General features: G+C 47.2%; 1 long non-coding RNA gene across 1 annotated transcript; it reads left to right on the top strand.

Moving 5' to 3' along the window:
- Window positions 1-7,974: 7,974 nt before the first annotated feature.
- LOC138581905 (uncharacterized) lies at window positions 7,975-12,315 on the top strand. The gene is made up of 3 exons (XR_011304860.1): window positions 7,975-8,137; window positions 11,451-11,594; window positions 12,199-12,315. It is a non-coding gene; the product is annotated as an uncharacterized lncRNA (long non-coding RNA).
- Window positions 12,316-25,043: the final 12,728 nt, after the last annotated feature.

Below are 25,043 nucleotides of genomic sequence, written 5' to 3'. Positions count from 1 at the left end.
CCCTGTAATACACGTACCCTGGCTAATCGTGTGTAAAACTTCACGCGTACCCCTGTCATACACGTACCCTGGCTAATCGCATGTAATACTTCCCGCGTACCCCTGATATGAACGTTACCCGCTTTGCGTTCCTTGTTTGGCAGCCCTGTAAACTGTTCCAGGGTTGGCGCAGCCCTTTGCGATGATTTAGCGATTTTGATGGCTTTTCCTTGCGCGAGGGCTTTCTTGGGGGCGTTACTGGCGCTGCTGCAGGGTCGCTTTGATACTCTGCGCCACGGCGGGTTTGGGAGCCTGAAATCCATGAATACACTGTGCACGGAAATCGGTTTTGGCGCACGTGCCTGGCGCAGACAATCGCACGCGGACACTCTGCCCCAGCCGCTTGCGACACTTTTCTGCGAAATTCTATGAATTACCCTGTCAATCCACTCCTGAATGAATCTCTACCTCTAGTCAGTTAAAAACATCCTAGAGAGACCATCAACATTTTGGTGGTGACATCCTGCTCTGTGCTCAATGGTGAAATCATACCCTTGCAGGCAGATTGACCATTTTAGAGGTTTTGGGTTTCTCCCTTTCATTTGCATTAACCATGATGATCTCTTCCTACTCACAGTACCTCCTTCCTCTTGTGCTTCCTCTTGTTTTAGTTCCTTTCAGCTTCTAGCCCCCCATCACTGGAACTCCCTACCTCTCTCCATCCATTCCATTTCCTCTTACCGCTCTTTCCGTGCCTACTTGAAATCTTTATTTCTTCACCTCCACCCTAACTTCCCTCTTTCTCCTATTATATCCCTCCTTCATCTCCAACCTCCTTCCTACTTCATTTCTTCATCCCTTTCTTTCTGCTACCTCCTTCCCTCCTCCTGTTATCTCTGTATTCTTCCCCCGCTCTGACCTCCCTTAATACTTCCCTTTCTTCTTCCTCTTATCCATTCTGCCTTTAGAACTGGTCAATTGATCTACATATTGTTTTTGATGGTTTGTTTCATGTCTTTGTAACTTGATGCTTCTTGTTTACTATGTATTCTTGTTTTTGTATTGTAAAGCGCTTTGGTGTAAAGCACTATACAAACCTAATAAATATAAATACAAATACAACCATCTCAAGGGTTGGTCGTCTGTGTGAATCACAAAGGTAGATCCATACAAGTATGGACTAAACCTCTTCAGTTCCCACACAATGGCAAAACATTCATGCTCTATGGTTGCCCAACTTGTTTCTGGTTCCTTCAGTTTCCTACTGATGAAGCAAATGGGGTGCTCGCTACCTTTCACATCCAGTTGACTAAGGACTGCATCTGTATCTATATTGGAGGCATCTGTCTGCACAATGAAGGGTTGGTGATAATCAGGAGGTCTTAGGATTGGAGCTTGACAAAGGGCTTTTTTTCAGGTTTTCAAAGCCTTGAGTGCACTCCTCATTCCATCTAACCCTTTTAGGGAATTTTGGAGAGGAAATCAGATTCAAGGGAGAAGCTATGGACCCATAGTTCTCTATGAAATTGGAAAGCTCTCACTTGGGTTTGAGTAGTAGGGGTGGCTCAGTTTTGCACAGATTTACTCTGACCAATTTGACATTTGCTTGCCTTTATGGTCAGATGGGCCTGCTCAAGAGCCTGCAAAACATATCCCAGGTGATCAATATGTTCTTTCCATGTGTGGCTTAACACTGCAATGTCATCTAAGTATGCCATGCAGAGGTCCTCCATCCCATTCAGAACTTCATTAACTATCCTTTGAAATGTAGCAGATGCATTATTTAGTCCAAAAGGCATGACCTTAAACTGGTAGAGGCCTGCTGGGGTGGAAAATGCAGTTTTCTCCTTGGCATCGTCTATCAGTGCTATTTGCCAATAGCATGAGGTTAGATCAAATGTAATGAGGTAATTGGCTGAACCAAGTCTATACACCAGTTCATCTGTCCCTGGCAAAGGATGGGCATCAGTCTTAGTGACTGCATTTAGATCTCTATAGCCCGCACAGAATCTCAACTCCTTGGATCCTGCCATTGGTACTAGAACAACTGGACTAGACCATGGACTTGTAGATGGCTCTATAACCCCGAGATCAAGCATCTTGTTGACCTCTCCTTTGATGTGGGATCTCACATGTTCTGACATTCTGTAACCTCTGCTTTTCACAGGTAAACAGGCACCAGTGAGAATATCATGCTGGCCTAGAAAAGAGGTTAACTCCTTCTATTTTTTCATCTAAAGGTTGTCCTCTAAAGGTTGTCCTCTGAGGAGGTCAGGGAGAGGTTCACAATCCTCTGGCTCTTGAGCTGAAGCTAGAAGCAAAGCTCCTACTTCTGGTCTCGAGACATAAGCCTTTAAACGGTTGTTGTGAAAGACTCTGTGAGCCTCCTTAGGTCTGCCGAAGTCCACCAAATAGTTAAACTCTCCAACTTTGCCCACAACCTTGAAGGGTCCTATCCATTTGTCCTGCAAGGCCCTCTGTCTTGTTGGCACCATAACTAATACAATCTGGTATTGAATAGACTCAACCATGCCGGCCTTCTGGACATGCCAATGTTTGACCAGAACCTGACCTGCTTTCAAATTATCACTTGCTTCTCCCATCATGTGTGACATTCTCCTCCAGAGACCGATCATATAGTCATTCTCTCTGACTGGCTTGGGAGAAGGAGCACTCTCCAACCCCTCCTTGATCAAGGCCAATGGACCTCTGACTAGATGGCCATAGAGAAGTTCAAAGGGACTGTAACCAACTTCCTCCTGAGGGACGTCCCTATATGCAAAGAGAAGGCATGGAAGTAGAAGGTCCCACTTTCTCTTCATATTACAATTAAACCTATTTAATTCCCCATTTGTCTGTGGATGGTAAGCTGCGGAGAACGTTTAAGTGACACCACAGTTTTTCCACGTGGCTTGCATGTAGTGGGACATACAATTGGATCCCCTGTCTGATATCACTTCCTTAGGAAACCCTATTTTGGTAAAAAAATACCAAGTAGAGCCTTAGCCGCAGCCTGAGCCGTAACAGTTCTCATAGGTATGGCTTCTGGGTATCTTGTAGCATGGTCTACTACAACCAGGATAAATATGTTCCCTGATGTTGTGGGTGGGTCAAGGGGACGGACAATGTCAATGCCCACCCTCTCAAAAGGAACTCCCACCACTGGGAGAGGCATCAAGGGTGCAAAGTTCTTGGCTCCACTCTTGCCAGAGGTTTGGCAATTGTGACAGCTCCTACAGACTTTGTCAACTTCTGCATCCATCTAAGGTCAGTAAAAGTAGAGAGAGAGCCTTTCCTTGATCTTCTTGAAGCTCAAGTGACCAGCCAAAGGTATCTCATGGGCTAACTGTAGGAAGTGGAGTCGGTTGGAAAGGGGCATTACAATTTTTTTGGAGTCCCCAGGGATAGACTCAGTTGGTTCACTGTAGAAGAGGCCATCTTCCCAGCTTAACCTGTGCTTTCCAACTTCTTGCCCATCAAGTTGGTTAGCAGCGTGTTGTCGAACACCTTCAAGAGTAGGACACTCTCTCTGTCCTTTGATGAAGTCTGCCCTGTTGGGTCAATCTTCTGCCACTAAAGACCGCAGCTCAGGATGGTCAACAGGGTCAAGATCTCCAACTAAGGCAGTGTCTTCTTCCAGATCTGATTCTTCACAGATGGGCTCAATCATACAAGGTTGCACCTCACACTCTGCCTCAGCAGCTGGAGGAGTCACAGGTGTGACTTTGGACAATCTTGGGGATGTCCTTCTTGGTAGCACAGGGGTGCTGTCTGACTTTTTCCTGGAGGTCTTGGGTTTCCTCTTTGCCTCATTCTTCTTAGAAATAGCAGTGACCAACTCCTGTGGAGTGGGAGTGATAGTTTCCTCTATCAACTCCTCTGGAGAGCCTCTCAATGTACTCTCCCTTGCAGGCCTAGTGAGCTCCTGTCTCCTATTACTGGGAGGCCTGGGGGTGCTTGACACAACTCCAAGAGTTTTCAGGTCATTACCCAACAGGATTCTCCCAGGCACTTCACTCTGCACACTAACACATATTTTGACAGACATATCATTACACTGGATGAGAGCTGGTAACTGGGGAAGCATTTGCACAGGGCCTCCAGCTAACTTGGTGAGGTGTTTGGGTGCCTTAGCAACATCCTCCACCTTGAAAAATGATTCATCCACCACATTTATGCTGGCTCCATTGTATCTGATGGCAGTGGTCTCCTGTCCATTCACAAGAACACTATCTGTATAATACTCTTTAGTATTATCTGGGATGGAATTATTGACATCTAAATTCTTTTGTTCCCACAAGCCCAGGGACACTAAAGAAACAGTAGCTGAGACTCTCATGGGTGCATCAGCTAGTAGGTGAAAGTTTCCACTGGCCATAGGTACTTCTTCCTCTGGGGAGAAGGCTAAGGAGACAGTGTGGACCCCTGAAGGTTTGCCCTTGCATCTGGTATCCCCTTTCACTTGGTCAGTTGACCCATAAACATAACATTCCCCAAATGTCTTGATGAATGGGGGTTTCTTCTGACCTCCATCTCGTTTGGGGCCAGATGGTGCCCTAGCCTGATTTGGTTTCCCTGGTGGTTTACCCTTATGTTGTTGTTTGTGGCCCTCTTTTGGATTGGAGGTATTAGAATTATCTTTGTTATCTTTCTTTGGCTGTTTTCACTCATCCTTTTTCTGAGCAGCCCCAGAATCCTTGTGAGTAGCCCTGTTGGCAACCCACAAGTCAGCAGCCTTAGCTAGTTTCTTTGGACCTATCTCCATAGAATCAGCCAAGTGCTGTCTGAGCTCAAGAGAGCAGGCATCAAAAGTAAACTCCAACATAACACGATTTCTCATTCCTTCATAAGTGTTTACTCTGTAACCCTTAATCCAACCATCTAATTTTTTCAAACATTCACATACCCAGGTAGCCCAAGGGGTACCATCATGCTTTTTGAGGGTCCTAAACCTCTTAAGGTACTGGCAAGGGGTCTTCCCAAATCTAGCAATTAAAGCTAGCTTCACACATTCATAATCCATCCTATCCACCTCCCCCAACTCTATTACAACATCAGATGCAACAGGAGGTACCCTAGAGAAGAGCCTGGGAAGCAAGTCATTCCCTGTGAGACCTTGAATCCCATGGTTATATTCAAACATTGCCAACCAATCCAAAATGTCAAGCTTAACCTGATACATACCCACAATTTCTTTAGGCGTACGGGGTCTCTTAGGACTGGAAGACCTAGAAATCTCTGGTAGAGAAGCATTTTCGAGAGATAATCTTTTCATTTCTAGTTCATGATTCAACTCCATTTCTCTGAGTTTAAGTTCTTGGTGCTTTTGTTCGGTTTGAGCATTTAAACGTTTGAATTCCAGTTCAAGCCTCATTTTATCTAGAGCACTGAATTCAGGACTGAGTGTAGGACCTGTGGGGACCCCAGTGGACAAGGGTTGAGGTTGCAGACGAGGGAAAGGGGGCAGAGAGACCTACATTAGGAGACACATCTGCCTCTTCCAACTCATCAATAACAGACATCACCCTCAATACTTTCCACATTTGCTAGAGAGTCAGTTATTTCAGACCCACTCCCTAGACTTTGGTCCTTTAACAACTTTTCAATCAATTCAGTCTTTATCCTTTGGCAGAGAGTTTCCTTTCTTTACATACCTTTCTTAGATAATCTGCAGTGTTACTCAGGAGGGTGTCCTGACTGTGGCTTTCCATTTCAGACATGATTAATATTGCTTTTTAGTGATGTTAGCCTTGTTGTTAGTTGATCCAAGGTAATAGCAGCACTCTAAGTGTAATTACTATACTTTGATCCTCACCTCTGTACACCAGTGTTAGGCAGCATTATATGCTTTACCCTTTGGGAACACCACACACAATTAAAACTACAAGTGACAGTACAAATTCATCTTTGGTACAAGCCTGTACTACACAGTAAAGTGGTAGCGATGGCTGAGCAGCCAGACTTATCTCAAGAGCAAATGAGCAGTATCAAATAGTTACACAAAGGATAGCAACTACTATGATTCAAGCTAACACTGACTCAAGGTTTCCAAGTAAAAGAATATACATTTATTTACTCTTTAGTTATATAACATTTCACTATCATAAAGCAGTTGAAAATCACAATCTTAATACACCACAACACTCCCAATAAGTTCCAGACAACTTAAGCTCACAAAATAAAGTGGGAGCAAAAACTTTATTTCGGTGTGGTGTAGCATGCAACTTAGATACTGTTCAAGGGTCTGGTTGGTCCTCTCTGTCTGACCATCGGTCTGGGGATGGTGACTGGTTGAGAACCTCACGTCGATTTGCGCCAGTTGACAACATTTCTTCCAAAAATGTGAAATGAATTGACTACCTCGGTCAGAGACCGATAGGGAAGGAAATCCGTGTATTCGAACAATGTTTTCGAGGAACTCCTTGGCCAGAATTGAAGCAGAAGGTAATCCCTTTAGAGGAATAAAGTGGGCCATCTTGGAAAAAAGATCCACAATAACTAGAATGGTGTTAAATCCATTACATGGAGGTAGATCTGTATTAATGTCTAACGATAAGGTGTGCCATGGTGTAGGTGGAATATCCAAAGGCTGTAAGAGGCCAGCTGGTTCTTTCCTCTGACTTTTGTTTTGGGCGCAAATGTCACAAGACATTACAAATTACTTTATGTCTTTTCGCCGGGTGGGCCGCCAGAATTGTCTCTTAATTTTAGCTTCAGTTTTTGTGATACCTGGGTGTCCTTCCATCAGTGTCATGATAATTGGAGATGACTAGTTCTTGTAGTTCCTTGTGTGGTAGAAATAGTCACCCTTGATAATAAGGTAGGTCATTGATGACTGAGTAGTCCGGGCCTTTCTTCACTCAGTCCTGCAGGGCTGTTGGATCGAAGAGTTGTTGGATCTTTACTTGAATATCCTCTAGTGTCTGTAGAGTGGTTATGCCAAAAATTCTTTGTTCTGAAATTATAGGCACCGGTTCTGGGTTCTGGGTTCTGGGTTCGCATATGCTTCTCCCATCCCTATTCGGGATAAGGCATCTGCCTTGCCATTTTTACAACCTGTTCAATAAGTGATCACGAAATCGAACTCGGCAAAGAACAATGCCCATCAAAGTTGATGCGACGATTGGGCTTTGGCTGTTTTTAAATACTGCGAGTTCCGGTGATCGGTGATTACCGTAATGGTATGCCTGCCACCGAGAAGATAATGCCGCCAAGCCTTGAAGGCGGATTTGATGGCTAATAATTCTTTATCGGTAACCGCATAGTTTAACTCGGGTGCCGAGAACTTTCTGGACCAAAATGCTACTGGGTGAAGTTGACGGTTTCAGGATCCTTCTGGGACAGGACAGCTCCCATGGCTAAACTGGATGCATCAGTTTCAACTATGTATGGAAGTTTGGGGCGTGGATGCTTTAACCTTATAAGTGCCACGGGCCGTTTCTATCGGCCCAGGCATGCTAATCTAAGTGCTGGGCCGATAGCGTCGGCCGAATGATTCATCTCCAAATGGGAGGAGATTTCTGTTTTCCCCATCTCTCCTATCCAATGCAGAGCAGTTCAGCATACTTTATAACCCCACCCTCTTCCACAATTTCACATAATATGTAATTGGGGGAGGGAAATGCAGGTGCAAAGAGCGCCTCATTCGAGCTGCTTCTGCCGTGATTAGAGAGAAGCACCACCCTTCAGTGGGAGTTGTATTTTACAGTTTCCTCGACTCCTAAACCAATGTGTGACCCTCAAATACAAATACACGCCCCTTTGATTAATATTCTGTATTTGGGAGTGGGATGTACAATTGTTCCAGCACTCCTCCAGGTCCCTGTGGACGCTACCATTTGTGTCAATTTTAAATGTGTCCCTGCAGATCAGGGCTATTGCAGCTCCACAACTGCAAAACCACAGACTCACTCAGAAAAAAATGTACATGTTCTGTGAAACTAATGACAACAACGAAAACCCTCGTTGGCTTCGCAGTCCTCTTTTTTTTTTTTTTTTTGCTTCCCCCGAAACGGGCCAGAGATAGTTTTGCCCTTTCACAGCCGCACCCCAGCCCCTCCCTTTCAGGCCTGCTTTCCTGCACGTGCACAGACTAAGACTGGAGCCGTTATTGTTTTTGCTGCGTGTGTACTGCCATCTCGTTATTTTACATGTTTAGGTAAGTGAGATTACTTATTCATTTATAATGTCATCAACGGCAAGTGATTTCACGCTTTCATCGATTCTGCAAATGCTGTCTGAGAATTGATATCTGAGTTATTTTCTCGCCGATTTCACTTCCCAGACTGCAGCATTTGCAGCTTTTTCATGTGATCCATGTGAACTTTGCTTTTCAGTCTGAAAGTCAGGAACTGACCACTGCATCGTTCAACGCTTCTGCTAACAACGTGTGCAGGCTGCAGCAGGACATTTAGGCACACGCCATGTTTGACTGTTTTTGCCAGTGCAAACCCTGACAACCTCCTGAGCAGGGGTGCAATACAAGTGCACTTGAGAGGTCAGTAGTATTTGGAAGGGACATGTATTTTGCAGTTTAAAAAAATAAATGTCGGAAATACATGTCGAGGTCCTCTCTGTTCTCGCTTCTATGTTGTGTGGGTGTCTCCCTGTTTATGGGGGTTTCTTATCCATTGCCCGGTGTGTGTCACTACCCTGTTTTTTTTATAGCACCCCACATTTAAATTCAGGGATGTCCGTTTCAAGTGCACAGTACACGTGTGCCAGAGAAGATCTGTGCATTTTACGTTGGAAGTTGTTAGTTTCAGCTGCCCGGGGATGAGCTTGCTTGTGCACGTGTTCCCTTTTCTCCTTCGAGCAAACTGTGATTCTGCCAGTTAACAACACATTGCGATATCTAAGGCGGAAAGTGCTGCTGATGTTTGTGTCACACTTAGGATTTGATTTGTTTTCTTCAAAACGGGTCTAATTTGGTGCAAGGGCTATTTGGGAGCAGCCGCTAATTTCAGTATTGGACCGCTGCGCCATAATAGCCGTCGCGCCAAATGAGCTGGGGCAAGATTTTTGTTGCTCCACTGTTGCCGCGCCGAAGGGGGCTTTGGGGACACAGCGGTGTGTCAAAATGGCCCGTACCTAAACGTGGTGCACTGTGAGCAGGCCCATGGAAAGAAAGCAACACAAGGCGCACTACAGATAAAGACTGCATTGATATGCTGCTGGTTTGTCTGAATGCTGCAAATCTGTGCAACGAATGGCGAAGCATGATTTCTTTTCGTTTATTTTCACTTGCACACTACTTGGTATCACTTAATATCTCACTGCAATGCAGGCTGCTTTCTAGAACCACCGTGCCCCTGCTACCATGATCTAAGAACACATATGGGCCTGATTCACAGAGCATTTGTCAATGGGATTGCACCACTATAAAACACTTCTGTGAATAAGGCCCAAACATGTCTGAGTTTCTAATACCCCAATCAATGCTCTGCCCGTCTACTGCACCTCCCTATAAGCCTCTTACCCCCCTCCCCATGCCCTAACACTTTTCTATTAGCCGTTCACTGCCCACACCTGCCGCACAGCTTTCCATCAGGCCTTTGCTGTCTCCACCAGCCCCAGCATTACACCATCAGTCTCTCACTGTCCCTCAGTGCCCCAATCTTCTCCATCAACATTTTCTCAGCCCCTCACTGGCCCCACATCTATCGCCCAGCTGCTTCCCATCAGGTCCTCGCTGCACCCACCTATCGTAGCTCCTCTCTACAGTCACAAGCTGCCCCGCACCTCTCCATCAGCCCCTGACTTCCCTCATTTGCCCCAGCACCTCTGCATCAGCCTCTGACTGCCACCATTTGCCCCAGCACCTCCCCTACAGTCGCAAGCTGCCCCCCATCAGCCCCTGACTGCCCCCATTTCCCCCAGCACCTCTTTTTCAGTCCCTCGTTGCCCACACCTCTCCATCAGCCCCTGACTTCCCTAATTTGTCCTAGCACCTGTCCATCAGCCCCTGTCTGCCCCCACCTACCCAGCACCTCTCCTTCAGTCCCAAGCTGCCCCAGCACCTCTCCATCAGATCCTGACTGTCACCATTTGCCCCAGCACCTCACCTTCAGTCCCATGCTTCCCCACACCTCTCCATCAGTCCCTCACAGCCCCCATTCGGCGCCGCTCCTCTCCGTCCACCCCTCACCGCCCTTATACCGCTCCATCAGCCCCTCGCTGCTCCTCACAATGTCATCTACCCATCCCCCCTTGTCACCAGACCCTCCTTCTCCAGGTCACCCTCCCCCTATTCCCTGTATCCCTTTTTCCCTGTACCCCTTCTTCCTGTCACCTGCCCCTTCCCTCTTGTCTCCCTCTGTATCATCTGCCTTTTCTCCCATGTGTCAGCCTTCACTCACACCCATGTCATCAGCTCCTTATTCCCCTGTCACCTGCCACTTCTTCTCCATTTTCCTGTCACCTCTTTTTATCGCTGTGTCTCAGATTCTCCCCCACCCATGATACCTATCCCTTCTCCCCATGACTCCAGCTTCTTCTTTCCCAGTCTCTTCTCTCTCATGCCAGCATCCTTCCTCTCACCTGTGTCAGCTCTCCTATTGATATGTGCCCATTCCCTTCTCCCATACACCTCTGCTGCTTCGTCCTCTGTCACCTGCCCCTTCTCCTCCCTGTCACCTTCCCCTTCTCCCTCTTATAACCTACCTTCCTTCCCCCATGCCATCTGCTCCATCACACCCGTTATAAACAGCCTTTCACCCTACCCATGGCCTAAGCCCATGTCCCCATGTTATTTGCCAGCCCCTTCCTCACCATGTCACAAGCACACTGTTTTCCCATGCCTCTTCTGCCCATGTCACCAGCTCCTTCTGCCCCTGTCACCTGCCACATATTCAGCTTCTTGTCCCCTGTTCCTTGTCCCTTATGCCACAGCCTCTCATCCTGCCCATGTTACCTGTCCCTTTCCTTCCCATGTTCAACCTCTTTTTCACTTTCCCTTCTCCTCAGTGTCATATTCCTTCTCTCTGTGTCATTTGCGCCTCCTCTCCATGTCACCATCTTTCCACCATCTGTGTCACCTGTCCCTTCTACCCCGGTCCACCTCCCTTAAGCTTGTCCTTCATTGAAGTTCTGTTAAAAACAAGCATTGTCAAAGTCAACATGTTGGCTTGTGTATAAGTATTATGCATTTGCCATGCACTGCCATTAGATGCCCTGGTACTTGCACCATTTTGCACCTGCTACCATCAATGGTCAGTTAATTCCACTACTGCAGTGCCTTGCAAGTGCCATTCCCATTCCTACACAACAGCCAAAACTGTTGGCATTGCCAATGCTTGTTTGTTTCATTTTTGTTTGTAATACCCTTTAGGCTAGCATACGAGAGTGGTTTATAACCAGGTGGTCTTTCAAGATTGTAAAACAGTTATGACAATGGGTTATTGCTTGAAGAACACTTAGTGTAGTAGTACAATGCGGTGGGAAAGGGACTAATGTATTGTTTCTTTTTTCAGCATTGCCAATTATATGATTTCTGATTCTCTCCGATGGTCCCTTTTGCTGCCTAGGAGTTCAACTGCATCACACCAGCGACCCATCCAAGTAACTGTATAGAGGCTGCTGGGATCCTGCCACTGACATCCTTTCATCAATGTGAGGTAGGTTTGTTAATGATTTGCCGATTTTTAAGCACTTGAATCATGGCACCTTTCTGTGAGTTATCCCCTGCCGCGACCACATCAAATCCAAAACATGTTGCAAGGCAGTTTTTAATCATGTACTACTTGTTCTGCAAAACATTTCAGGAGGGGAGATGGAGGTAACCCCTTCAAATGTTGGGAGCAGGGCTAACCTCAGAGACTGTGGGAGGAGGGGCAAACCTACTTGTGCAGGGGCATCTAACTTCTTGAAACATTCTAATGAGGCTATTCTGGTGAAGCTTTAATGTTAAAAGCAATTAACTCTCTCAGTCATGACTGAATCCGGATGGCTGCAGGAGTTAGCTGTGTTCTGACTTGTAGCCCCTACACCTACCCCTCTAATCACTCTCCTGACATGCAATCTTGACTGGGGGGCATGCATGCATGAGTTCAGAGGCATGCAACAGAGCGAGGGTTAGATAAACCTGCAAGGGTGGGTGACCAAAGCATGTGGCAGTGTGCAGGGGCTTATTGAAATTACATGGCAGTTCTGGGGGGGTATTTTAGAGGCTTCACCCAATCCTCTAAACCACTTACCTTTGTCTTGTCTCTCTTCCCGCAGTGAACAAGGATTCCCCCTATCTAAGTCCAAAGCCGGATGAGTGGAACACCCTGGGCAGGAGCCACTTGCAGCACCTCCATGGCCTTGAGAAGACTCCCTGGACCAGGAGTCCAAGTACAGCAGGTAAGAGAGTACCCGAAAGACCAGTGTGGTGACTGCAGTGTGCCATGGAGAGTGGGGTGGAAGGTGGCAGCAGAGACCTGCTGTGGGTGGGGGGTATGCACCAGGTAGGCCGGTGCATGCATTAGGGTGATTGGGGGTGGGACGAACTGTGCTTTTGGATGTCATTCCCTGATTCACCTTCATTCGGGTGTGTCCTTGAGCAAGTGACATGTGTTAGGGAATTGTTACGGACGTGTAGCCTTCACAGGTGACCCTGGTGTAGGGGGCATTTGTGAGGTAATGCTAGTATTTGATCCCACTCTGAGGACTTCAACCTCAGCAGTTACGAGGCTTTGAATGGTGGCACCCACCCATGTTTTCATTTGGGGGAGCAGGCACCCCCAAATGTTTGTTTGGGATTTTTATTTTAACAGAGTCACGTGGCACCCTACATGAAGTGTTTCACTTCCAAGAACTGGGCCTTGTCAGGGTCGGTTTGGATTGCAGCATGCAGGGTTTGTTTCCTCATGTTCCTCACTATATCATAAGCACAACGTCATCTCTTCATGAGAACAGTGTCACATCATGTGCACAATATTGGATCATTAGCGTACCATTGTTACACCATGAGTGCACCACCCCATGCACACAAAAAAAATAATGCCCAGTGCTTCTAAAAGCACGGAGTGCGAGGCCGTAGCATGGTCTTTGCCGGGCCTCCCTGCTTCCTGGACTCACTTTTCCCCGCCTCCCAAGCGCCCTGATTGGCTCTCTGCACCCTCATCAAGGACACCCCAGGGCAGCCCTCTGCCCGGCAGCCCTTGCGGCTAAGGGTCCCAAGGCAAAGGGCGGCAGCGACAGAGGTGGCTCCAAGAAGTGTCTGCAGGGGAAGCCAAGGAAGCCAGCAGCTAACAGACACCAACAAAAACTGTAAGTGTGGCATGGTGGGGCTGTAGAGCAATTACTCTACACCAGAAAGCCCCTGCCACTCTACCTTACCTTTCCCATAACATAGACTGCCATAGACTTAGCCCATGCATACTTAGAAAGTTGTGTGACCACCAGCCGGATATCAACCATGACAGTGTTTGAAATGTTGCCTTGCACTGCATCCTAACATACTAGTCAATATTAACAAGTGTCACACCTGGAGGGAATTGTGGACGCTAGCCTGCGTCGCATCTAGATAGGTTTGTATATGTCGGCATCTGCCTACTTGGATGGAATTAGGAAGGCTTAGCATACACCACACTTGATAGAACTCCAATTGAAATGTTAGAAATGTGAATGTCGGCATGCGCCGCACTTAGTCAGAATTCCTAGCTCTGCCTCACATCTAGCTGGGATTATGAGTAATACCAAGCAACATACTTAGAAGAAACTGTAAATGTTAGCATGTGCAACACTTAAACGTAATTCCTAACTTGGGCCTGCGTCGCATCTAGACAGGTTTGCGAATGTTAGCATATGCCACACCTAGATGGAACTCGAATGCTAGCATGTGCCACACTTAGAATTGAGAACATTAGCCTGCGTCGCATCTAGACAGGATTGTGAATGTTAGCATGTGCCACACTTAGAATTGAGAACATTAGCCTGCGCCATATCTAGACAGGATTGTGAATGTTAGATGCCGCACCTAGATGGAATTTGAATCTTAGCATGTGCCACACTTAGAATTGAGAACATTGGCCTAGACAGATTTCCTAACTTTGCCCTGCGCCGCATCTAGATAATATTGTGAAGGTTGGCGAATGCCACACCTAGACGGAATTATGAAGATTACCAAGCACAACACTTAAATGGAAATGAGAATGTTAGCATGTCCCACACTTGGATAGAGTTGTGAACATTGGCCTGTGCGGTACCTGAATAATATTGTGAAGATTGGTGAGTGCCACACTCAGACTGAATTGTGTAGGTCAGCGGGTGCTACACTTAGACAGAACTGTGAATGCTTGCAGGTTAAATGTCAAATAACCCACTAACCAATATAAACTCAAACTCTCTGCATACTTAAAAAAACTCACACAACCATCTCTCGCACAACAAGCTGCACGCACTTCACCACACTCCAACAACACATAAGTCGCAACAACAGCACACGCGGACTGACACCGATCCAATACTTGCACCAAAGCTCAGCACCCGGTGTCTACCGAGTTGAAGCTGCCAACAGTACACCACTCGTCTCACTATCCAACTCCCTCTTCACCTTACTAACCCATCCCACCTTCTCATTTACAGATCCTCCAGAGCGCCTGGGGACCAATTCCGTTGGTGACGGTGCGCTATATAAGTACCGTTAACATAACATAACATGTTTTAGGCAGAGCTGAGTGTAACCAGTGCATGAATGTAGTGCTGCGGGCATTCTTTGTGGAGTTTGTAAGAATGACTTGACCTTCAACCTTGCAGGTTTGAGACCTGAGATCGAGTGTTCGATTCCTCATGTTTTTCAAGTTGAGTGTTACAACTGTATTTATGGGTGCAGCATTTGGTTGCCTGTGGCGCAGTAAGCAGTCAACTCATGTTTGGGTATACCATCCCTTTTAGGAAGGCAGACTAAAAACATAAAGCAAAGGATTGCCTTTGCTCAACCCCTCCCAATATTGGACGTTGTCAACCACTCAAACTTTATGTGATTACATGGTTGGGGTTCACAGATCGTCCTCACTGGGTTTGCCTCCGTCCCGTTGGGCAGTCATCAACTCTTCCAGATAAGGAACATCTGTACACTGCACCAGCCAGTTGTGTGGTGGAGACATTGCGAGTGACCCTGGAGTAGGGGTCATGTGTGAGGGGATGCTAATATTTGAGCCAACTCACAGGACTTCAACCTCCGCAGTAACAGGGCTTAGAATGGTGGCACCCACCCATGTTTTCATTTGGCGGGGTGGGTTATGTACCTAAAGGTTAGCAGCATCAAGGGCATTGCATGGGTAAAACACTGATTGTGCTCATGCAAATTAGGCTACCGAGCACTTACTGTAACGGTGTTGATGAAGGAAGCAATTTACCTTTTTATGGATGGCTAGCAGCTTGCAACCTAAATGCTGGCATCCTGTTACTAAATTAAACGGGTGGACCAGAGGATCTTCTGGGAATACCCATGCTTTATTTGATCAATACATGGCATACTACGGATCGTGGGATATTTCTATTTTTGTTGCATTTATGTTGCGGTTCTAAGAAGGACGAATGTGCCTAGGTCTTAAAAATACTTAGAGGTGGTCGTGGTTTATTACCTGTGCCAAGGCTGCTCCTCTCACTCCATCCACAACAATTCTCATTACTGGATTGGTCTTAAAGTGTCAGCTTATTAGACTGCGAATATCTTACAGGGTAGAGTTGTTTTGATGTCTGAGGGCAATCGGTGTATATACACTTTGCACACTTTCACACCTTTAAACACTTATGTATAGGCGTGTTATAAATGCCATATGATATCATACAATAACAAATATGCTGCTACTTTCAGGCTACCAGCCCCAGAAAGTGTATGTTGTTTTTTTTCACTTGATTATGAAAGCTATAGGTACTCAAGGGAACCTTTTGCACGCCCCATTTCCACTGTCTTCCATCAAGTGTATACTTGACACTTTGCAATATGCTTGTGCCTCCACCATCTATCCTTCTCCAAGTTAAGTCTGCCAAGTTTAATCGTGTACTGGAAGGTATAAAGTTACCAAGTGATTGGTGGCCTCTAGCTGTGTGTAGTGTAAGGTAATTGGAGATTTGAAGGTGCGTCAATTGTTTGGGGTGAAGTGAGGGTTTGGGAATAGTGAGGACTCCTTGTTGGTGTATATGCAATTGGTTGAACTGTTAGCCTGCTGAGTGTGGAGAACTGAAATCAGCTGAAGTGGGTGGGGGGAGGGATTGTGCCACTCTTGTAAGACTGACTTTTCTTCTCTCTATGTTTATGGAATTACTTCACCGAGAACGGTGGCTGCGGATGTCTACGCACACAACCAGATCAATTTGCAGGCAAGAGTTGAAGATCATTGAAATCAACTCCCAGGTAAGTCGGTGACTAGATGGGTATACCTACGTTGTGGGCACCATGTGGTGACTTTTGATGCAGCATGGTATACTTACTGGGAATCCGAGTTTATTACCTGCACTCTTCTTGCTCTATGAATGTGATGAATGTTCTCCGGTTTGTCTGCTCTTGTAAAATTATCATTTACATGAGGGCTTGCCACTAGAGTAGGACCATGCCGTTTGCATCTATCCATCCTGCCCATTGGAGCGCCTGATGGCACAGTGACTTCTCCCCACTTGCATTCCCTGGGCATCTGGTTGATGGCAAAATCTCTGCATCGTCTTTTATTTGCAGGTGGACTCGGGCATCGTCTTCTCTACACCCAACACAGTAGACCAGGGATTGCCACTAGATTAGGCCCATGCAGTTTGTGTCTATCCAACCTGCCCATCGGAGCACCTGACGGGCAGAGAGTTCTCCCACCTTGCGCTCCCCTGGGCAGCTGGTTGATGGCAAAATCTCTGCATCCGTCTTTTTTTTGCAGGTGGATCCGGGCATCGTCTTCTCTACACCCAACACAGTAGACCAGGGATCGCCACTAGATTAGGCCCATGCAGTTTGTGTCTATCCAACCTGCCCATCGGAGCACCTGACGGGCAGAGAGTTCTCCCACCTTGCGCTCCCCTGGGCAGCTGGTTGATGGCAAAATCTCTGCATCCGTCTTTTTTTTGCAGGTGGATCCGGGCATCGTCTTCTCTACACCCAAAACAGTAGACCAGGGATCGCTACTAGATTAGGCCCATGCAGTTTGCGTCTATCGAACCTGCCCATCGGAGCACCTGACGGGCAGTGAGTTCTCCCGCCTTGCGCTCCCCTGGGCAGCTGGTTGTCGGCAAAATCTCTGCATTCGTCTTTTTTTTGCAGGTGGACCCGGGCATCGTCTTCTCTACACCCAACACAGTAGACCAGGGATTGCCACTAGATTAGGCCCATGTAGTTTGCGTCTATCCAACCTGCCCATCAGAGTGCCTGATGGGCAGAGAGTTCTCCCACTTTGCGCTCCCCTGGGCAGCTGGTTGATGGCAAAATCTCTGCATCCGTCTTTTTTTTGCAGGTGGACTCAGGCATCGTCTTCTCTACACCCAACACAGTAGACCAGGGATTGCCACTAGATTAGGCCCATGCAGTTTGTGTCTATCCAACCTGCCCATCGGAGCACCTGACGGGCAGAGAGTTCTCCCACCTTGCGCTCCCCTGGGCAGCTGGTTGATGGCAAAATCTCTGCATCCGTCTTTTTTTTGCAGGTGGATCCGGGCATCGTCTTCTCTACACCCAACACAGTAAACCAGGGATCGCCACTAGATTAGGCCCATGCAGTTTGTGTCTGTCCAACCTGCCCATCGGAGCACCTGACGGGCAGAGAGTTCTCCCGCCTTGCGCTCCCCTGGGCAGCTGGTTGATGGCAAAATCTCTGCATCCGTCTTTTTTTTGCAGGTGGATCCGGGCATCGTCTTCTCTACACCCAACACAGTAGACCAGGGATCGCTACTAGATTAGGCCCATGCAGTTTGCGTCTATCGAACCTGCCCATCGGAGCACCTGACGGGCAGAGAGTTCTCCCACCTTGCGCTCCCCTGGGCAGCTGGTTGATGGCAAAATCTCTGCATCCGTCTTTTTTTTGCAGGTGGATCCGGGCATCGTCTTCTCTACACCCAACACAGTAAACCAGGGATCGCCACTAGATTAGGCCCATGCAGTTTGTGTCTATCCAACCTGCCCATCGGAGCACCTGACGGGCAGAGAGTTCTCCCACCTTGCGCTCCCCTGGGCAGCTGGTTGATGGCAAAATCTCTGCATCCGTCTTTTTTTTGCAGGTGGATCCGGGCATCGTCTTCTCTACACCCAACACAGTAGACCAGGGATCGCCACTAGATTAGGCCCATGCAGTTTGCATCTATCCAACCTGCCCATCGGAGCGCCTAATGGGGCAGTAAATTTGCTGCTTGCACTCCCCTGGAAAGCTGGTCCACAGAAAAATATTTGCAGCTGTTTTTCCCCTTGCAGGTAGAACCGGGCATCGTCTCCTCTACATCCAACACCACAGACCAGGGCTCACCACTACACTAGGCCTCAGCAGTATTTTAATTAATGCATTTCTAAATATATCTGTAATCTACTGGTTGCTCGCAGTAATCTTAGTTTGATTTTCAGAATCTATGTTTCAATTTGTAATTTCTTAAAATAGTTTGGTGCTGGTTTGAGGGAGGTGGGAGGGCATGCGTGAAGTGGGATGGCATGGGTGTGGGGAGTTGAGGGAGGTGGGTGGGAATGGGTGTGGGGGATTGATGGGTGTCTGAGGGCTAATTACTCAGTTTCTCACTTGTTTTACCATACACAATTACTTAACGTGTGCATACTCCTCTAGAGACTAGAACACCATATACAGTCACCAACTGGTCTTCCAATGTGCTGTGGTTAAGCTTCACAAAAGGATCTTTCCCTACTTTCACCCCATTTGATGAGTGTGATGGAAAGGCAGGGTGGTCTTCTGTAGAGAGTGTGTTTTTATTTCATATAAACTGGGGTTGTTGGGTATGGTGTTTACAACACGTTCGTGGTCACCAAGCAGTCAATAGAGCACTATGAATTTGTGTACCATTTTAAACCACAGGTAAATATTGCGCTAAAAACCTCATCGCTTCCTAACCCACGTTCATTCCGAGACCAGCTCTTGAATCTTGCGTTCCGGCTTTTTCAAGCCTTTTTGTTTCTCTTGCTTCATGACCTGGTTTCCGTCTAGGACCTGCTTCTGAATAATCCTTCCTGGCACTGGCAAACTCCCCTGAAGTCCTGTTTCTTTGTGACTTAGTTTCGCCTGTCTTCTGCTTTCAGATTGACTTCCCGACTAGTAACTTGGTATTGTATTTTGTTGTTTTCTCATGGATTATGTGAACATCGCGATCTTCTATTGATAAGTTTGTGTGGTAGTAATTTAGTCTTATTGTGGGTGGCGACCAATTCTTTGTGTGTTTTCCTTGCAGCATAGGAGTGAACACTGCACCAACCAGCTCCTCCCCCTTTCCGACCTGAGACGCTGTGCTCTCAAGAGGAAAGTCACCCTGTTTTAGGAGACTTTACACTGTACTAGTTTGTGCGGCCTGACATGCTGCCAACACTATTGGTCTTGGTTCTCTATTGCTCTGTTTTTGTTGTTGTAGGTAAATTAATATATATATATATATAGCATCAAAGGAGCAAGTGCATACCTTTTTATTCTCGTTTATATTTTCTGTGGGCAAAATGTGCATAATGATCTTCCCAACATGTTTGGTCAATAAGATGCTTTAACTGTTGAAGTTAGAGGAGTGTAAATTACCTCCTTAGGGGGTTTTGCCCGCATCCGTGATCCCAGCTGTGTCTAAGATTGGCCAGCCACTCTCACAATGATTGTTTGTGGTGCTTATGACAGAAATGGAATGCATTTAAAAGTATGAAATGTGTTTAAAATTAGGCGGTAACTAAGCCCAGAGCAGGGATCTGCAACATATTGCCTTGCAGATCTTACTTACCTTACTACAACTCCCATGATTCCTCGCTGTAATCAATGCGTGTCATGGTGGAATTATGGTGGAAGGATTTTGCAGCCCACAAGATCTGCAGTTTAAAAATGTGCACTCCCCTGGAACCCTTTGTAAAGACTGGTAGGGGGGTCTGTACTTCTGCTCTCTATATGGTAGAGGAGAGGCACAGAGGACCCCAGCCAAGATTCTCTATTACTGGTAAACGTGGTCGAGCAATCAAGGCCTAGCTTCTCAAGAGGTGATGCAGGCTGGTTCTTAAGTACAGTGTGCCCCAAGCCCCCACAAAGGAATGTCCACACACTGTTTTGGTTAGAACACAGTCTTTATATAAGCAATATTCAAGGTTATGTACACTTATCACAATAACTCACTTTGTACTCAGGAAAATCAACAATGGCAAATATATAAAATTCTAAAGTGGTACCACTCTTTGTATTAGATCTCATTAAAGTGCATCAACAATACTGTAACAATGTCACACAGATCAATAAAAGTGAAACCAGCAATAGAGAGGAAGGAAAGCAAGATGGTTGAAACAATAGGCAGAATACTGGCCCCTAACACTAGACACAGTTCTGTGTGGAAATCCCCCCACCTGGGCAACCTGTAAAATAAATATATAACACAAGCCCAGTTCATATATTGTTCTATAAGTCTTATTTCCTTCTATAATGTTTTTACCCCCCCCCAATGTACCTGGTGGAGTAGAGTTCTTCAAAGAGGCGTCGACAGATCCTGCTTGAGTGACTCCCTTTAAAGCAGGAGCCACGGATCGTTGAGAGGCATCGAGAGGCGTAGAGGAACGGGGTAGAACAGCGTAGATGAGGCAGCAGCTTCGATCCGAGCGGTGCTCGTCGACAACGGAGCGTTGGCGTGCTGCAAGGAAGAGGCGTGCGGGGCACCTCGGTGACAATAGTTCTGGACCGCAAAGAGTGTGAAGAACTGTGGCCTAGCAAGGGCGTCGAGTCGTTCGAGTCTTTGTGGTCTTCGGGTGGCGGGAAACCCACCGGCGGATTTCTCCTCGGCGCGTTGGTCATCCTCGACTTTCTCCGGCAGGATGAAGCGGTCGACGATGCGGACGAGGGAGTCCTTCGATTCAAATGTTCTTAGGCAAGGAGCGGGCGGCTTCGGTCGTCGGTGGCACAGCGTCAAGTGGTCCCCATGGCTGGGCTCTCCACCCAGAAGCTACGACCACCAAGGATGCCATTGTTATTGCTGCTGTGGTGGCTGAAGCATTTAGAGTAACTATGGAGCGACAATCACTGTTGCCCTTGATGAATGAACATGGAGCATACACCCGGTTGCGCCCCTTTTCAGGCAAAAAACTGGTGCCCAAAGGAGAAGAGGGGTATGAAGTGTGGGTTGACCTCACTCAACTTACGCTACATGATTGTACAGTGTCAGATCAAGAAAAAAGGAGGCGCGTGATAGAGGCATTGTGAGGACCTGCACTACAGGCGGTTCAGTCCCTGCGCACACTCATCCGACTTCCCTGCAAGTAATGGATGCACTGGAAGGAGCGTTCAGCACTACTGAACCCGGGGAAGATATGATGATGAGGTACCATGCCACCTCACTGAAGCAGGGAGAGAAATTATCTGAATTCCTGGTGAGGATTGAACATATTTTGCACCTGGCACACCATAGAGGAGGAATAGAGACTTCCCAATTGAATCAGTGTCATTTGAAGCAGATACTAAAAGGGGACAAAGACGCTAACACACCCATCCTCCAACTAAGACTGCGTGTAAAACTGGACACACCTCCATCTTATGAAGATCTACTTAGGTCATTAAGAGCTTTGGAAGAAGAAACTGGCAATGTCAATGCCCAGAGTCATCCTGTCCAAATCAAGATCCCAGCTCCCAACTATGCCCTCTCTCAGCAGAAACAGATTGACGAGCTGCAACAACTGGTGAGGTAAATACAGACCCAGCTACTACCCAGGGAAAATCTGAATGTAACTCAACAGCGAGGCAGAGACCTTTTTCACTCATCACGTGAAAGAGAACACCAAGTATTTAGACAAGCTGAAGAGCCTCGAGAATATGTTACACAATCATCAGCCACTTTACCACCATGGAGATTTTGCTATCGATGTGGGGATGACAGCAACTCAACTTGTTTGTGCGACCAAGACTATGCCCGAGTAGCTGCTCGATTTACTGCATTTAAACCAACTCCAGCACGAGGATTGCCAGGAAACGCACAGGTGGTTGTAGCCGAGGAGCAGCTAGAACCTCGAGTACAGGAGTAAGCCCCACTGGCAATAACTCCCATACATCAATACAGGCACAAAATTCTGACGTACTACAAAGCACCACATTACGGCTCAAGAGGGTGCCACACCTGACCATCTTTATTTAGTCCATGAGCTCTGCAACTCCAAGAAAATGTCACCAGCGACATGCAACAGACTACGAACTCAGGCCAATTTATCAAGAACCATTCCTGAGGGCTTGATTGGGCCACCCATGACAATCCCAGTTGAGATTGAAGGGCGAAGGACTACAGCACTACTGGACAGTGGCTCCCAGATCAATATTGTTTATGAGCCCTATTATCGCAAACATATGTCAGAACCGCTGTAGGGGTTAAATCTGATGGGAGTCGGCGATGCCGCTTGCCGATATCTGGGGTACATCTGCGTAAAGATCCATCTAAATCAAGAGGTGGCTGGAGTAAGCACAAAGTTGACCGCCCCAGCATTAGTATGCACCACCAAGAACCAGTATCCAGAGGTAAACCTGGTCATGGGGACCAACTCTGCCCTGTTTGGTACCTTAGCCAGAAAGTGTATGGAGATGGCAGGTCGGCAGTTCGCACATTCTCTGATAATGCACCCAGCATGCCAAGAAAAGCATGGAGAACGTGGTGCACCCTGACAGTTCTGTGGGAGAAGTGAACACCACTAACCACAGTCAGCTTGACATACCGCCTGGTCAGACAATCATGGTGCCTTGCCGTGTACGTCTCCAAAGGCAACACTGCTCCAGGAGATTGGTGATGGATGCTCCTGAAGGTCAAGAACTGCCTGGAGGCCTGATGGAGAACCAAGATGTGCAGCTGTGCATCGACTACCGGCGGCTACACAGCAGAAATGTGCCAGATCAATATATCACCCCCAGAGTGGATGAGGCCCTGGACTGTCTGGTTGGGAGCAATTGGTTTTCTGTCTTAGATCTCCAGAGTGGGTATTACCAGATTCCCATGTTACCAAAAGGAGAAGACAGCCTTCATCTGCCCGTTAGGATTTTACCAGTTTACCCGAATGCCACAGGGGATATCGGGAGCGCCAGCCACATTTTCAACGCTTGATGGAACGAACAGTGGGGAGACATGAACTTGAGGTGCTGGTTTATCTAAACATTGTGATCGTGTTTGGGAGGACCCTGGACAAACATCACCAAATGTTGCTGAAGGTTTTGGATCATCTTCAACAGCAAGGGCTAAAAGTATCCCTAGAAAAATGCCAGTTTTGCCACACCAGTGTGAAGTATATTAGCCTTGTGGTGTGTGCTGAGGAAGTGAGTGTGGACCCCACCAAGATGGAAGCCATCAAGACTTGGCCCCGCCCACAGAACCGGGAGAGAGATGAGAAGTTTCCTGGGATTCTGCAATTATTACCGAAGGTTCGTGCCTGGCTTCAACAACATAGCCCGACTGCTCACGGAATTGACTAAGGGTTATCCAGCCCCACAGAAGAAGACGGCTAGCCGGGGGAAGCAGTCCATGTCCCTGTATCATCCTAAAGAGGAATTTGTTCTGCCCTGGAGTGAGAAGTGTGAACAAGCCTTTGCCCAGTTAAAAAAAGAAAACTCTCACTGAAGCACCGGTACTGGCAAACACTGATCTGCACCTGCCCTATATCGTACATGTGAAGCCAGTTCTTATGGCTTGGGTGCCATACTCTATCAAGAGCAACAGGGAACTGTCAGGCACGTGGCATTCGCCAGCCGCCGGCTGAACCCCTCTGAATTGAATTACCCCACCCATAGGCTGGAGTCTTTGGCCCTGAAGTGGGCTGTGTCTGAGAAACTGTATGACTACCTGTATGGGGCTACTTTCACAGTAAGAACAGACAACAACCCACTCATACACATCCCCAAGTACGCCAAATTGGATGAGCAACTGAAGAAAAAGAGGTATGATAATAAGGTCTGGTTCCCCAACCTGCAACCCGGGGATCGGGTGCTCATCAGGAATTTAGGGAAGAGAGGGCAAAACAAACTGGGCAATCGTTGGGACTCGCAGCCTTATCTGATTGGGCAACAGCTGACATGGTTGCCTGTGTTCAGACTGAGAATGGAAGGGCCCCCGAGGGATGTGAAGACCCTCCACAGAAATCATCTCCTGCCCATATGGGGATGGTGTGGAAATGGATCCGACTGTTGCTGAAGTTCCTTTTTCCCCAAGTGAGAGGAGCACCAGAAGTCTTCAACAGGAGCCACTGCATGGAGAAATCCTACAGCCCGCATGCCCATGTATTGTACCGTCTGTAGCCTCCAAGTCAAGAGAGAAGAGAGATGCCGAAGATATAGAGCTTCCAACCACTGAAGTAGCCCCAAGGCCCTCAGACATTTCGGCCAGTACCGAATACAAGGAAGGGGATGAAAGTGCTGAAGGTTTAGCCTTGGGCTACTGGTATGGAAGCGAGGATACAAATACTGGTCCCGCCAAACAATCTGGGATAAGGAGAGAAATATCAGGGTTTGGGGATGCCGATACGGGGCTCCCAAACCCAACAGGAAAACCTGCCAAGGCCAGACTCGGTGACTAGGGATGGACCACCCGCATCCATAGATCCTGAAGAAACAGCACCTGAGGATCAACGAGAGGTTTGGTGTCCTAAGGTTGTACGCCCCTGAGCTAGGTAAACAGCTAGCAGTATCGAGGGGACGCTAGTCTGACAGAATCAATTATTTATTTACCAAAAGTGAATGCATTTGTTTCCAGGTGGGCCCAATGATAGAATTGATTATTTACTGAATGTGAATGTGTTTGTTCTCAGGTGACCCCACTGACAGAATGGATTATTTATTTACCAACTGTGAAGGCGCTTGTTCTCAGGTGATCCCACTGATCTAATTGAGTATTTATTTACCACATGTGTAAGCACTTGTTCTCAGGCGACCCCACTGACACAATTGAGTATTTATCTACCACATGTGCAAGCA

This window comes from Ambystoma mexicanum, chromosome 3q (assembly GCF_040938575.1).
Source record: "Ambystoma mexicanum isolate Mex_15411 chromosome 3q, UKY_AmexF1_1, whole genome shotgun sequence".
Lineage (NCBI taxonomy): Eukaryota > Metazoa > Chordata > Amphibia > Caudata > Ambystomatidae > Ambystoma > Ambystoma mexicanum.
Note: the sequence above shows the minus strand (reverse complement) of the source record. Positions and strands in the feature narration are given on the sequence as shown.